Here is a 14998-nt window from a genome sequence, read left to right on the forward strand (position 1 = left end):
TATTCCAGCCATTCCTGTGACCTGATTAATCTTTTTCTTATGCAGCATTTATTGAAATAATTCACTCACACTAATTTTAGATCTCTAAATTCCCCATACTTTGTGTGTAGAAACTGATTGTAATTGTCACATCCATGAAGTGAAACAGAACTAAGAAACTTCAACTTGAATTTCAAAATTCGTAGGCACGAATTAATTTGAAATCTGCTCATTTCAAAGTAGCGTCAGTGTTAAAATATACATAAATTTATGACATTGTATGATTAATGAAAGGAGCCACTGGTGACCACTTTAAGGATTGAAATAACTGAGAAAAAAAGTCCATTCTGTATTGCTATAGAAGTTTGGGGATACCATTAGAAGCAGAGATTATTGAACTGATCATTCAAGAATGTAAAAAAGAATTTTGAGCCAAAAGCCCACAAAACATTGCAGTCAGCAGTGGTTTCTTAAGCAAAAACAATAAATGTATATTTAGAATCCAAAATCATGTGTTGAATTATGGTAAGAATTATTTAAAAAATCAGATATCAAATATTACTATCTTAAAATTGTATTCTGCTCTGTGAAATCCTAGCTTTGGGGAGCATTTCATAGATGAAGTTCTGTTTTCAATCTATTCAGAGTGCTATAACAAAACATCACACACTGGGTAGCTTATAAAAAATTAAAATTTATTTATTATAGTTCTTGCAAATCCAATATCAGGGTGCCAGAATGCTCAGGTGAGTGCCCTCTTCCACGAACTTCTTACATCCTCACTTGGAAGGGTCAAGAGACTTCTCTGGGGCCTCTTTTACAGGGACACTAATCTCATTCATGAGGGCTGCGTCCTTAGGACTTAAGCATCTCCCAAAGACCTCATGTACTAATACTATCACCTTGGGCATTAGGACTTCAGCATGTTAATTTTGGGGGGTACATAAAAATTATAGATCATAGCAGTCGTGCTCCCAGTCTTCCAGAGAGTTGCTACCTTCTGAAAATAGGAAAACAAATACAGCAGGATGATGAGCAATGACAAAATTTGTTCCTTAGTTTACCGTTTCTACAATGTACTGCCAAATCTGGACCTTTAGTTAATGTGAGTAAGTCATACTCCCGCCTGGATAGAATCATTCATATCTAGTGATAAAAGAGGCTACTTGAATACTTCCTTTTCATTTTTTTGAAGGGAGGTCTTTATACAGTGAAGCCAACTTGGGAAAAAATACTTTCTCAGTTAATTATATGTATTTCACCATAGAATTATTGTAAAGTGAGTGCATAAAGTAGAGTAAAGAAATAGGGCATTTAAACAGATTAACTAGGCCAAAAACAAGGTTATAGGCAGGGCTTGGGGTGGGAAGGTCCTTTTTTGTTTCACTGTAAGAAGTTGTTCAAATTGTATACTTGTATTGTTCAACTCTTTCTATTTGCATTCAATGTTTGAATTTTGTCCTTTAAATCTGTGTCTCATCAGAAAAAAATGACAAATTTTTGTGGTTGTACGCAACATGATTGTTATGGACTGAATGTTGGTGTCCCTTCACCCCATTCATGGGTTGAAGCCCTAACCTCCAACATGATACTATTTGGAGATGGAGTCTTTGAGAAATGATTAAGATTCGATGAGGTCATGAGAGTGAGGCCCTCATGATGAGATTAGTGTCCTTTTAAGGAGATATACTGGAGAGCTTTCTCTCTTTCTCTGGGTACACACAAAGAAGAGGTCATATGGACATGGTGACTACCTGCAAATCAAGAGAGGAGGTCTAAGAATGACACCTATCTTGTCATCACATTGATCTTGGACTTTCCAGCCTTCAACTGTGAGAAATAAATTTCTTTTGTTTAAGCCATCCAGCCTATGGATTTTGTTATGGCAGCCCAAGCTGACTTAGACAACAATAGTTTTAAATACCTGTTTTTTTTAATGATGGGTGTAATGATAGTATAAAGTCTTTCACTGAGTTTGGTGTGTTTCTCCTTCTATAATGATACTGCCTTATAGTTTGTCAGAAAATAGCTATCCTTGTATGGGTTCCAAACAACTAAAAGTACCTTATAACAAATTTTGCTTTATACAAAATAGCTTTGGGGTGCCTGGATAGTTCAGATGGTTAAGTGTCCAACTTCAGCTCAAGTCATGATCTCATGGTTTGTGGGTTCAAGCCCCATGTCAGGCTTTGTGCTGATAGCCTGGAGTCTGGAGCCTGTTTCGGATCCTGTGTCTCCCTCTCTCTCTCCCCCTCCGCCACTCAAATCTGTATCTATCTCTCTCTCTAAAAGAGAAATAAACGTTAACAATTTTAAATAAATAAATAAATAAATAATAGCTTTATAGCTTGATGGCAGTGAATATGAAACTTGCATTCAACAGGAGGTACGTCCTCTCAGCCTATATTTTCTTTCTAAATGAAGTAAGAAATTAAGTAGTTCTTTAATAGTCAGGTCATAATCATAGGCTCCTTGAAGGGATCATAAAAGTAAAGTTGTATAGCCATTTCATTTTACTTCTCCAAGAAAATAAGGATGAATGAAAGAATAACTATAGCTACATTACCAAATGATATTTTAAAAATTGATGATGCAACTAGACCATTAAAAAATAAAGGAAATATATAGAAAGACAAAAAAGTTTAAAGATGATACTAGCAATATATTGGTTTTATATTTATATTCTTAAGGAAAAATATTTTTAATATGAAATTAATTGTCAAATTGGTTTCCATACAACACTCTGTGCTCATCCCAACATGTGCCCACCTCAATGCCCATCACCCACTTTCCCCTCCCTCCCACCCCCCCATCAACCCTTAGTTTATTCTCAGTTTTTAAGAGTCTCTTATGGTTTGGCTCCCTCCCTAACTTTTTTTTCCTTCCCCTCCCCCATGGTCTTCTGTTAAGTTTCTCAGGATCCACATAAGAGTGAAAACATATGGTATCTGTCTTTCTCTGTATGACTTATTTCACTTAGCATCACACTCTCCAGTTCCATCCACATTGTTACAAAAGGTCATATTTCATTATTTCTCATTGCCAAGTAGTACTTCACTGTGTATATAAACCACAATTTCTTTATCCATTCATCAGTTGATGGACACTTAGTCTCTTTCCATAATTTGGCTATTGTTGAAAGTGCTGCTATAAACATTGGGGTACAAGTGACTCTATGCATCAGCATTCTTGTATCCCTTGGGTAAATTCCTAGAAGTGCTTATGCTGGGCCATAGGGTAGGTCTATTTTGAATTGTTTGAGGAACCTCCACACTGTTTTCCAGAGTGGCTGCACCAGTTTGCATTCCCACCAATGGTGCGAGAGGGTTCCCATTTCTCCAAGTCCTCTCCAGCATCTATAGTCTCCTGACTTATTCATTTTATCCACTCTGACTGGTGTGAGGTGATATCTCAGTGTGGTTTTGATTTGTATTTCACTGATGAGGAGATGAGGCGTGATGCTGAGCATCTTTTCATGTGCCTGTTGGCCATCTGGATGTCTTCCAGACATTAGAGAAGTGTCTATTCATGTTTTCTGCCCATTTCTTCACTGGATTTTTTGTTTTTTAGGTGTGGAGTCTGGTGAGTACTTTATAGATTTTGGATACTAGCCCTTTATTTGATATGTCATTTGCAAATATCTTTTCCCGTTCCATTGGCTGCCTTTTAATTGTTTTGATTGTTTCCTCTGCAGTGCAGAAGTTTGTTTTTGTTTTTTTTTTTTTCATGAGGTCCCAATAGTTCATTTTTGCTTTTAATTCCCTTGTCTTTGGAGATGTGTCAAGTAAGAAATTGCTGCAGCTGAGGTCAGAGAGGTTTTTTCCTGCTTTCTCCTCTAGGGTTTTGATGGTTTCTTGTCTCACATTCAGGTCCTTTATCCATTTTGAGTTTATTTTTGTGAATGGTGTAAGAAAGTAGTCTAGTTTAATTCTTCTGCATGTTGCTGTCCGCTTCTCCCAGCACCATTTGTTAAAAAAGACTCTCTTTTTTTGCATTGGCTATTCTTTCCTGCTTTGTCAAAGATTAGTTGGCCACACTTTTGTGAGTTGAATTCTGGAGTCTCTATTCTATTCCATTCGTCTATGTGTCTGTTTTTGTGCCAATACCATGCTGTCTTGATGGCTATAGCTTTGTAGTAAAGGCTCAAATTCTGGGATTGTGATGCCTCCCGCTTTGGTCCTCTTCTCCAATATTTCTTTGGCTATTCTGGGTCTTTTTCTCAGCTTCATCTTTTTCATAATTTTATCTTCTAATTCACTTCTCTCTTCTGCGGCTTCAATCCATGCTATGACCACCTCCATTTTATTTTGGACCTCATTTATAGCATTTTTTAATGCCTCATGACAATTTTTTAATCTCTTGATCTCTATAGCAATAGATTCTCTGCTGTCCTCTATACTTTTTTCAAGCCCAGCGATTAATTTTATGACTATTATTCTAAATTCTTGTTCTGTTTTATTGCTTAGTTTTTGATCAATTTGTTAGCTGTCGCTACTTCCTGGAGTTTATTTTGAGGAGAATTCTTCTGTTTCCTCATTTTGGGTAGTCCTTGCAGTAGCTCCAAACTGCAGGGCACTTCCCCTGTGCTGTTGGAAGTAACTTGTGTTGGTGGGCGAGGCCGCAGTCAGACCCAATTTCTGCCCCCAGCCCACTGCTGGGGCCACAGTCAGACTGGTGTGTACCTTATCTTCCCCTCTCCCAGGGGCAGGACTCACTGTGGAGTGGTGTGGCCCCTGTCTGGGCTACTTGCACACTGCCAGGCGTGTGGTGCTGCTTCGATGGGATCTGACATATTAGCTGGGGTGGATCCATAAGGTGCACAGAGGTGGAAGGAGCAGGCTTAGCTAGCTTTGCCATGGGTGGTCCCCTGCAGGAGGGGCCCTGCAGCACTGGGAGGGAGGCAGACCTCTCTGAGTGATGGATCCACAGAAGCACAACGTTGGGCATTTGTTCGGTGCAAGCAAGTTTGGTGACGGGAACTGGTTTCTTTTGGAATTTTGGCTGGGGGATGGGAGAGGGAGATGGTGCTTGCCAGCACTTTTGTTCCCCTGCAGAGCTGAGCTCTGTCTTCTGGGGCTCAACAACTCTCCTTCCCTGTGTCCTCTCGCCCTCCCTGCTCTCTGAGAGCAGAGCTGTTAACTTTTAACATTCCAGATGTTCAGTCCCACTGGCTGTCAGAAATCATGGAGTCCAGACCCTCCACTCTTGCAAGGGACTTTGCCTTGCCCAGGGGACTGCCCCTCCACTACCCCGGCTCCCTCCTGCCAGTCTGTGTAGCAAGAACAGCCTCTCTGCCCTTCCTACCCTTTTCTGTGAGCCTCTTGTCTATGCTTGGCTCTGGAGAGTCCATTCTGCTACTCTTCTGGTGGTTTTCTGGGTTATTTAATGATGCGGGTAGAATCTAAGTGATCAGCAGGAGGAGGTGAGCCCAGCACCCTCTACACCACCATCTTTTTCCATAGTCCTCTTAAGGAAAAATTTAATTCAACTTTGGACCCACCTATTATTGGAGCTTCAGAAAACATGTTTGGCTTTACCATATTTCTTAAGTGAAAGCAACTGTCTTCACTTTTGAACCTACTAAGGGTAGGTTGGATAAACAATTTTGATAAACAGAATTTGGTAATTTGGATAAACAAATTTGATGGATAAACAAATTTGATGGATAAACAAATTTGATAATTGATGGAGTAAGATTTTTTGGTTATATTCCTTTAATAAAAGAAAATATATTTAGTAAGAAGGTATATTTTGCAAAACTTATAAGAACTACTTTCTTCCTTTACTGAGAAGAAGCCACCTGCAACACACACACACACACACACATATATATATATATATATATATATATCCTTTGAGAATTATTTTGATATGAGTTATGGGAAATAAAATCTTATACAGTAAAGGATATAACTGTAGTAAATATATAGTTATCTTATAGCTGTTCATTAAAAGTGTTTTAATTCAAGGATGAATTTAGGATGTAGTTTCTGAAAAAACATCTCAAATTACTATCAAACTGTAATTGGGTCTTTAGAATATTCTACCCTATAGTGCACTGTCAAGGAAATGGTATTCTGTAATCCCTATTTACTCAATGTGTTGAGTAAGCATTAAAAATTATTATTACTGGGGAGCCTGGGTGGCTCAGTCAGTTAAGCATCTGACTTCAGCTCAGGTCATGATCTCACGGTTGGTGGGTCCAAGCCCCATGTCTGGCTCTGCGCTCACAGCTCAGAGCCTGGAACCTGCTTTTGATTCTGTGTCTCCCTCTCTCTCTGCCCCTCCCCCACTCGTACTCTGCCTCTCTCTCTCTTAAAAATAAATAAAAGTTAAAAAAATTAAAAATTATTATTATTATTATCTTCATCACCATCGTCATCATAATTAGTTGTGTTAAAAGGAAACCTTGGGAAGCATAATTGACCTGCTGGCAAGGATTATCCATTCGAGTGCATAATGAATCAGTTTAACTCTCAACAGCAGGCAACATTATAATCAATAGGAAATGCCCATATGGGGTTTAAAAGACACTGTGATAATTAACTTCACCAGAAAGACATGGAAAGTTTTGAACATTGCTGTAAGCCACTATTCTGTGAATCTTCTGCAGGTTTCATTGACTACAATGTCTAAATCAGAACAGATAGCAGTTTTTCTACATGCTCAGCAAAAACTGTTAATTGGCTTGTGTGTGTGTGTGTGTGTGTGTGTGTGTGAGTGTGTGTGGTTTAAATAAACATTCACTGTTTCTCAGAGTCTACTGAGTAAATATTAAACTGTTCTTTTCTATTTTTGCTAATAGCAATCATCAAAAAGTTTGCCTTTTAAAAAAATTTCCTACATAACCATGGTTCAGTTAAACATTCTCTGCCCTCTAGGAATTATAGCTTAAAATAGTATCAGTACTTTAGCACTTTTAGTCTTAGCAAACCTTTTTAATTTTTTTAATGTTTATTCATTGTTTTCATACAGAGAGACAGAGCGTGAGTGGGGGAGGGGCAGAGAGAGAGGGAAGACACAGAATCTGAAGCAGGCTCCAGGCTCTGAACTGACAGCACAGAGCCCATGCCGGGCTCGAACTCATGGGCCATGAGATCATGACCTGAGCTAAAGTTGGAGGCTTAACCGACTGAACTTAGCAGTTCAAAGTAACAGTTTGTAAAGTAACTATTCAGTACAAAGATCATTTCCAGCCTTTGATAAGATTTTTCCATTTTCTCTCTTTTTTAATGCTTTTAAATTATAATAAAGCTTTAAAGACTGAAAAAAATAAATTATAGTTATCCTAGTAGTGTAAAATAAAAAAGTCCCTTTCCAGAAAGAGGGACTATCTTTTAAAATGCTTAAAGACTTTGTTTATTGCTTTCATTTGGAAACAGGACAATACATCAATTTAGTATATTAGTAAACCTTCACACAGAAAAGTTAGAAAGACCTGTTGGAGTATTAAAGGAATAACTTAGAATAAATACCTAAATCAGTGATTCTCAAATGTTAATTATGACATAATCTGAGAGTTTATTACAAGGAAAAATTCCAAATGTTCTCAATCTCAGAAAATAAATATACTTTAGAATGTCTGGGTGGTGGAACCTAGAATCCATATTTGTACCAAATACTCTTGGTGATTCTGATGTACATAATCCACTTGCCGTGTTTGTATAACAATGCACTAAACTGTATGTCTTTAACTTTCACTTTTTTTGGCATGACAGCAAGTGCCTTACCTTATTAGAATTTAGAAATTTGGAGTACCAAATGGATTAGATGTACAAAACTTCATATCTTTAAATACATTATTTCACACAGTTCTAACAAACATTTGAATTTGATGGATTTCAATCTTCTATAAATATTATTTACTTTGTAACATACAAGTACAATCCATTCTTCCATGAAATTTCTATCTAAGAAGTTATTTGTGTGTGTTGTCTCTCTCCAAATGTCCTAGACATCAGTTTGTGTAGGTGGCTTATACCATTCCTGACTCATTAGGCTTAATATTTTTCTGATCAGCCACAATTGCAATATATTTGCTTATTAAAGGATTTTTTAAGTTATATATAAAAAAGTAACTTTCTACCATGCAAAGAAAGATATTATAGGTAAATAAGGCAATATTTGTAGTGTGACAAATATGCATCAGAGTATTGCATTATGTATTTAGTTGTTGGTTATAGGTTATAGAAGTCTACTACATCAACTTGAAGTTCAAGTAAAATGTGTCAGGATATTTTAAAATACAAATCTCAATTTATCCATTGTTTGAAAAGAGGAGTATATCATAGTTTGAAATGATTGCATTAGTAAGGGTAATTTTAACTTAAATTTTTTTAATGCTTATTTCTTTTTGAGAGAGAGAGAGAGGGAGACACAGAATCTGAAGCAAGCTCCAGGCTCTGAGCTTGACACACAAAGCACGACACAGGGCTCAGACCCAGGGCTCACGACCTGAGCTGAAGTCGGACATTCAACCAACTGAACCACTCAGGTGCCCTTAGGGTAATTTTATTTTTCAATCCTAAGGGGTGCCTGGGTGGCTCCATCAGTTAAGCATCTGACTCTTGATTTCATCTCAGGTCATGATCCAATGGGTAATGAGGTCGAACCATGTGTTGGGCTCTGTGTTGACAACACTATGCCGGCTTGAGATTCTCTCTCCCTCTCTCTCTGTCCCTTCCCCCCTCAAAATAAATATAAACAAACTTCAAAATAAATAAAATCTAAAAGACTTTTTTGAATGCTGCTGTTACTGTATTATAAACAGTTTCTCCTATGAAAGACCTTCTGGTATATTAAAGTCTTGATCCCATCAAAAGTATTCTTTATGGTTGGTGGCTGATGATATAATTATACTAAACTGTCAAGAGATAGATCTCGATTCCCAGAGTGAAATTCCTTTCTTTAGCTACAATAGAATTGACAGACTTCATTGTTCACTATTTACCATTCTTTTGCTTTCTCTGCTTTACAGTCTGGGTCCAGGAAAGCTCCTTTGCAGACTACTACTGTACATGCTTAGGCATCTTGATAATAGCAATGTTGTTTTGTTTTGTTTTGTTTTGTTTGTTTGTTTGTTTGTTTTTCTCACCTAATTGGAGCTTGATCAGTTTATGGCTGTTCTAGATAGTCTTCAGTAGCTGAGTCACTTCTCCAATTACTGTTGTTATTTTGTTTGTTTGTTTTTTGTTCATGGCTGGAGAGGTCTTTCTAAAACAAACATACAACTCATGAAAGAAAAACAACTAATCAAACATGCTGGTTTTCCTCCAGAGACTCAATGTTTAATTTATGCATTAAGAAACTTTGCCTTGTATTTCTCTCTCTCTCTCTTTCTTCATCTCTTCCTTGTGTTTATAAGAAAAACTCAAACAGCTATGTGCTTTAGTAGGCAGGGCTGATGGCAGAGCTCTGCCTCTGGGAAATGTTTATTCCAAAAAATACATAGGAGATGTTTGTTTGGATTTTCTCATCTAGACTTGTGCCATAGTGGGTAAAATTTATATCTATATCTATATCTATATCTATATCTATCTATATCTATATCTATATGATATAAGATATATATATATATATCTTAAATAAGGATGCCTGTCCAGACTAAATTTTATGTTTAAAAAAACAAATAATCATGGCCACTGCAACCTCTAAATTAACCAATAAATATTTACCAGTCCACTAATTTATTAATAGATAGTCCTCTTGCCTTCCAAGAATATGCATAAAGTTCATAAGCATAATAGATTTTTGTTATTTGCCTAACGAATGGCTACTCTTGGCAAATAGCCATTTTTAAGCCTTCCCCAGTAACATGAAAGAATAATGCTAAGGAAAAATCAAACTGCATTTACTCATACCAAAGCTGCTCATGTCTCTGTGTTGTGGCAGGTATGGAAAGAAGGAAAGGCGAATAATATCCTGGCCCTGTTTTGTCTATTTGGTTCTATCTTTTCTCTTAAATCTCTGTGCATATCTGCCAGAAATTATGACCCAAGGGATTCTAATTCCCTATTACTGCCTCTGGCTAGGAGCCCAGGGCTACAACCACACCCCTTCCTCCTCAATTAGCCTATGTTCCACTTGAAACAAAGGGAAAAACTAGTTGGACTGCTTTCATGCTATGTTTTTCACCTTCTCAGACTAAACTTATTAGAAGTTTATTTTTATTCATTTATTTGCTTAGTCTTCATTCACTGTTTATACAGAGTATACTTGCTATAAGTTCAGCAACATGCTACATGTAAAGAAAGGGCTAGGATTGGGGAAGGTGGGAAGGTGGGAAGCAGATAGTCTTGACAATAGAAAGGGCAAGGAATAAGAAACCTTAAAGAAACAGAAGGCTTTGCTACCTTAAAATCTAACTGGGGGAAATTACACACCCATGTCAAATAAATTGAAACAATTAAGAAGCAATAGGAAAAATATAATATAATGTGAATAGTTTAAATGAACATTGACAGGGATGGGAGAGCTCACAAATATTTAATTCCATCCATCATCTGAGTAGACACTACATACTAGAACCTGTAATAGAATCTGGAGACAGACACAGATACAAATAACTTTATTTTGAGGTACATCGTGCTTAGTTTTTAAGATATACAAAGTACCATGGGGAAGTTGTGGGGGGGAATTAATTATGAGTGAGGGGGTACAGATTCTGCACCCAAATCCAATGTCTGGAGAAGGGGTTCCCCACACTAACAAGAAATGCTCTGACATCAGCTGAATGCCTCACAATTCAATTCAATTTTGATACTATCTACACAGAGGTAGCATCAGATTCCACAGATTAAGAGTTTAGTTTCATAAGATTTCCCTGCCCCCTTTCACATGCCAATCACAAACTCAAGTTATCACCTGTGCTTCTAACTAATGGGCTATAGATTGGAAGTTCTAATGAACCCCTCCTTGGGTTTGATTAATTTCCTAGAGCAGCTCACAGAAACTCATAAAAACATTTTACTTACTAGATTACTTGTTTATTATAAAAGGATATAACTCAGGAACAGCCAGATGGAAGAGATGCATACAGCAGAGTATGGGGAAAATGCAGTGGGCTTCCCTGCCCTCTCTCAGCCCACCACTGTCCCCAAACTTCCACATGTTCACCAACCCAGAAGCTCTCTTAACCCCCTCCTTCTGAGTTTTTATGGAAACTTCAATACATAGGCGATTGATTAAATTATTAGCCATTGGTAATTGATTCAAACTTCAGCTCCTTTCCCCTCCCCAGAAATCGTAGGTGGGACTGAAAGTTCCAAACCTCTATTTATGGTTGGACTTCCTGACAAGCAGCCTTTATCCTTAGGTGTTTTCCAAAAGTCACCTTCTGTAACATAAATGCAGTTAGAGTGGAAAGGGGTCTATTATGAATAACAAGACACCTATTTCACCTTTATGGCTCTGAGGGGGTTTCAGTAACTGAGGACAAGAGACAAAATTTATAACAAAAGATGCCCCCATTGCTCTTATTGCTCAGGTAATTCCAAGGGTTTGGGGGGTTGTAAGCCAGAAAGCATGGATGAGACCAAATATATATGTGATTATGAAGATGGTGGAGAAGGAGGGGGATTGGAATTTCACTTGTTTCTTAAACACAGCTGTATTGATGTCAGAAAACTAGGAATACCCAGGAATACAGGCTGCAGAGTAACAGAAAAATCACAGGTGAAAAGAAACAGCTTGGTCAGACAGGGATGAGTGTATGTGAATTGGGAGAGATACAATGGGCAGCACAGTCACAGAGAAGGGGAACCCCCTTCTGTGGAGAGACAAAAGGAAGAAAAAGAAGGTCTGTGAAAGTGTGGGGTTGTATTTGGACAAGAGAAAAACCTCTCCAGACTACAGACTGGGGAACGAATAATATTGAGAGAGTCAGTTTCTACTTTGCAAACAGCCTTAGGAGATAAAAATCAGAGTTTTCAGTGACGCGTGACTTTCTACGAACTGGAGCCACACCATGTGCCCATGCCTAGTGGGGAAGGAGCTGGCCACGAGGCATAGTAGTGATCTCAGGGGCACAATGGGAAAGAACAGTCCCCTCTATTGAATAATGTGGGAAGACGGTATTTTGCCCCCTACCAAGGACAGAAAATCCTGCAGGCACCAGCCAGAGGCCCTTTGTCAGCTGAGAGGCACTAACCCAGAACCAGGTCCAAGTAGAGCAGAATCATTTAAGATATTGTGTTTGTTTTTAATGTTTTTCTATTTTTGAGAGATACAGAGGCAGAGAGAAAGAGAGAGTGAGAGGGAGATAACAGGGGAGGGGCAGAGAGAGAAGGAGACACAGAACTGAAGCAGGCTCCAGGCTCCAGGCTCTGCGCTGTCAGTACAGAGCCCAATTCAGGGCTCTAATCCACAAATTGTGAGATTATGTCCTGAGCGGACGTTGGATGCTTAACTAACTGAACCACCCATGCACCTCAGTACATTGGGTTTTGAATCCAAGCTGAGCACCTAGGAGGCCTGGGAGATTGTGGAGCACGACAAGTCAGCTGCCCTTGTTGCTCGGTGAGGACAGCCTAAGCAGCATGGTTTTAGACACCACGTCTGGGGGTGGGGAGAGATTTGGGTGTCACAATTTTTCTCCCCATCACCAAAACCATGGAGCTTCAGGGAACAACACAGTAGCCCCCGGTGGAGGCAGGACCCTCTTACACCAAACCCACTCCTCAGTGTCTGGTAACTGCTTATCTACTAGAGTGGGACTGACACTGACCAAACCAGAGGGCCTCTTCTCCAGACCAGCACAGCCACCAGTCCCAGGCACCAACAGATAACTGTCCTGTGGTTTTATACGTTAGTCTGTTGTGTTTTTTTTTTTTTTTCACTTTTCTTTCCTTCTCTTTTCCCTTATTTTTCTTTTTATCCTTCTGGGTTTTTTTTTCCTTTCCTTTGGAACCAGGCTCATAGAATCTGATTTTATTTTTGGCCAATTCCTATTGTATATAAATATATATTTTTAATTTTTCTTTCTTTCTCTGTTGTGGTTGATTCTTTTTTAAATCAGCTATTTTTACTCTATTCTTTTTACACCTTTTCTGCATCTCTTCTTCTTTATTTTCCTCTCTCTCTCTCTCTCTCTTTGGATTAAGCCTTATAATTTCTTTGATTCTCTACCTGATCTTTTTTTTTTCTTTTTTTGCTCCTTTCATTTCTCTTTGTACAGGATAAGGCTCCCTGCCTTTTTTTCCCCTTTTATTCCATGGTTATTTCAACAAACAAATCAAAGCATGCCTGGTGGAAGGGCCAAACAATCCACCACTACAAACAGTGGGATAGAACAGCCAAAGATGCAACAACAGAGTGCATGCAACACACTCCAAAAACACTTTCTGAAGTGCCAAGTCCTGGATAGTGTATGACCCCTTTTTAAGATAGCAGTGCTTGCAGGTGCAAGCTATTAAAAACGTAAAGGACAGAAAATAGCCAAAATGATGAAATGGAAGGATTCTCTTCAAAAGAAATTCCAAAAAGAAAGGACAGACAGCGCATTGCTCAAAACAGTTATAAACAATATATCTGAACAAGACTTTAGAATAATAGTCATAAGACTAATGGTTGGTCTTCAAAAATGCATAGAAGACAGCAGAGAATCTATCACTACAGAGATCGAAGACCTAAGATATAGTCACAATGAATTAAAAAATGTTGTAAATTAGATGCAAAATAAGTTAGATGCAGTGACAGCAAGGATGGAAGAAGCACAGGAGAGGGGACCCTGGGTGGCTCAGTCAGTTAAGTGTCTGACTTCAGCTGGGGTCATGATCTCACAGTTTGTGGGTTTGAGCCCCATGTCAGGCTCTGTGCTGATAGCCCAGAGCCTGGAGCCTGCTTCAGATTCTGTGTCTCCCTCTCTCTCTGACCCTCCCCTACTTTTACTCTGTCTCTCTGTATCTCAAAAATAAATAAACATTATTTTTTTTAAATAAGCACAGGAGAGAATAGGTGAAATAGAAGGTAAAATTATGGAAAATTATGACACTGAGAAAAAGAGGGAATGAAAATTACTATATCATGAAGTGAGAATTAGAGGCCTAAGAGATTCAATGAAATGAAATAATATCCATATTATTTAATATCCATATTATTTAATATCCATATCTCTCTGCAAGAGAACCTAAGGAGGACTCTGTGAGTGGCAAATGGCAAAAACTACAAAGTGCCATATACATCACCATAATCATGAAACCTACAGATAGCACAATGACACTAAATCCATATCTATCAGTAATCACTCTGAATGTAAATGGACTAAATGCTCCAATCAAGACATAGGGTATCAGAATGAATAAAAAACAAAAAACAAAAAACAAGATCCATCTGTATACTGCATATAAGAGACTCATTTTAGACCTGAGGACATCTGCAGCTTGAAAGAGAGGGGATGGAAAATCATCTATTATGCTACTGGATGTCAGAAAAAAGCCAGAGTAGCCATACTTATATCAGACAAAATAGATTTTAAAACAAAACTGTGACAAGAGATGAAGAAGTTCATTATATCATAATTAATGGGTATATCCATCAAGAAGAGATAACAATTGTAAATGTTTTATGGCCCCAATGTGAAAGACACAAATATATATATATCAATCACAAGAATAATAAATGTATGGACAATAATAATGTGATTGTAGGGGACTTTAATACTCCACTTAAAGCAATGGGCAGATCATCTAGGCAGAAAATCAAAAAGGAAACAATGTCTCTGTATGACACATTGAACTAGATGGAATTAAAAGATATATTCAGAACTTTTCGTACAAAAGCAGGAGAATACACATTCTTCTCGAGTGTACATGGAACATTCTCCAAAATAGATCACATACTGGGTCACAAAACAGCTCTCAACAAATATAAAAAGATAAAGATCATAGCATGCATATTGTCATATCACAATGCTATGAAATTTGAAATTAACCACACAAAAAAATTGGAAAGGCCCCAAATACATGGAGGTTAAAGAACATCTTACTAAAGCATGAATAGATCAACCAGTAAATTAAATAAG

Source organism: Leopardus geoffroyi, chromosome X (assembly GCF_018350155.1).
Source record: "Leopardus geoffroyi isolate Oge1 chromosome X, O.geoffroyi_Oge1_pat1.0, whole genome shotgun sequence".
Classification (NCBI taxonomy): domain Eukaryota; kingdom Metazoa; phylum Chordata; class Mammalia; order Carnivora; family Felidae; genus Leopardus; species Leopardus geoffroyi.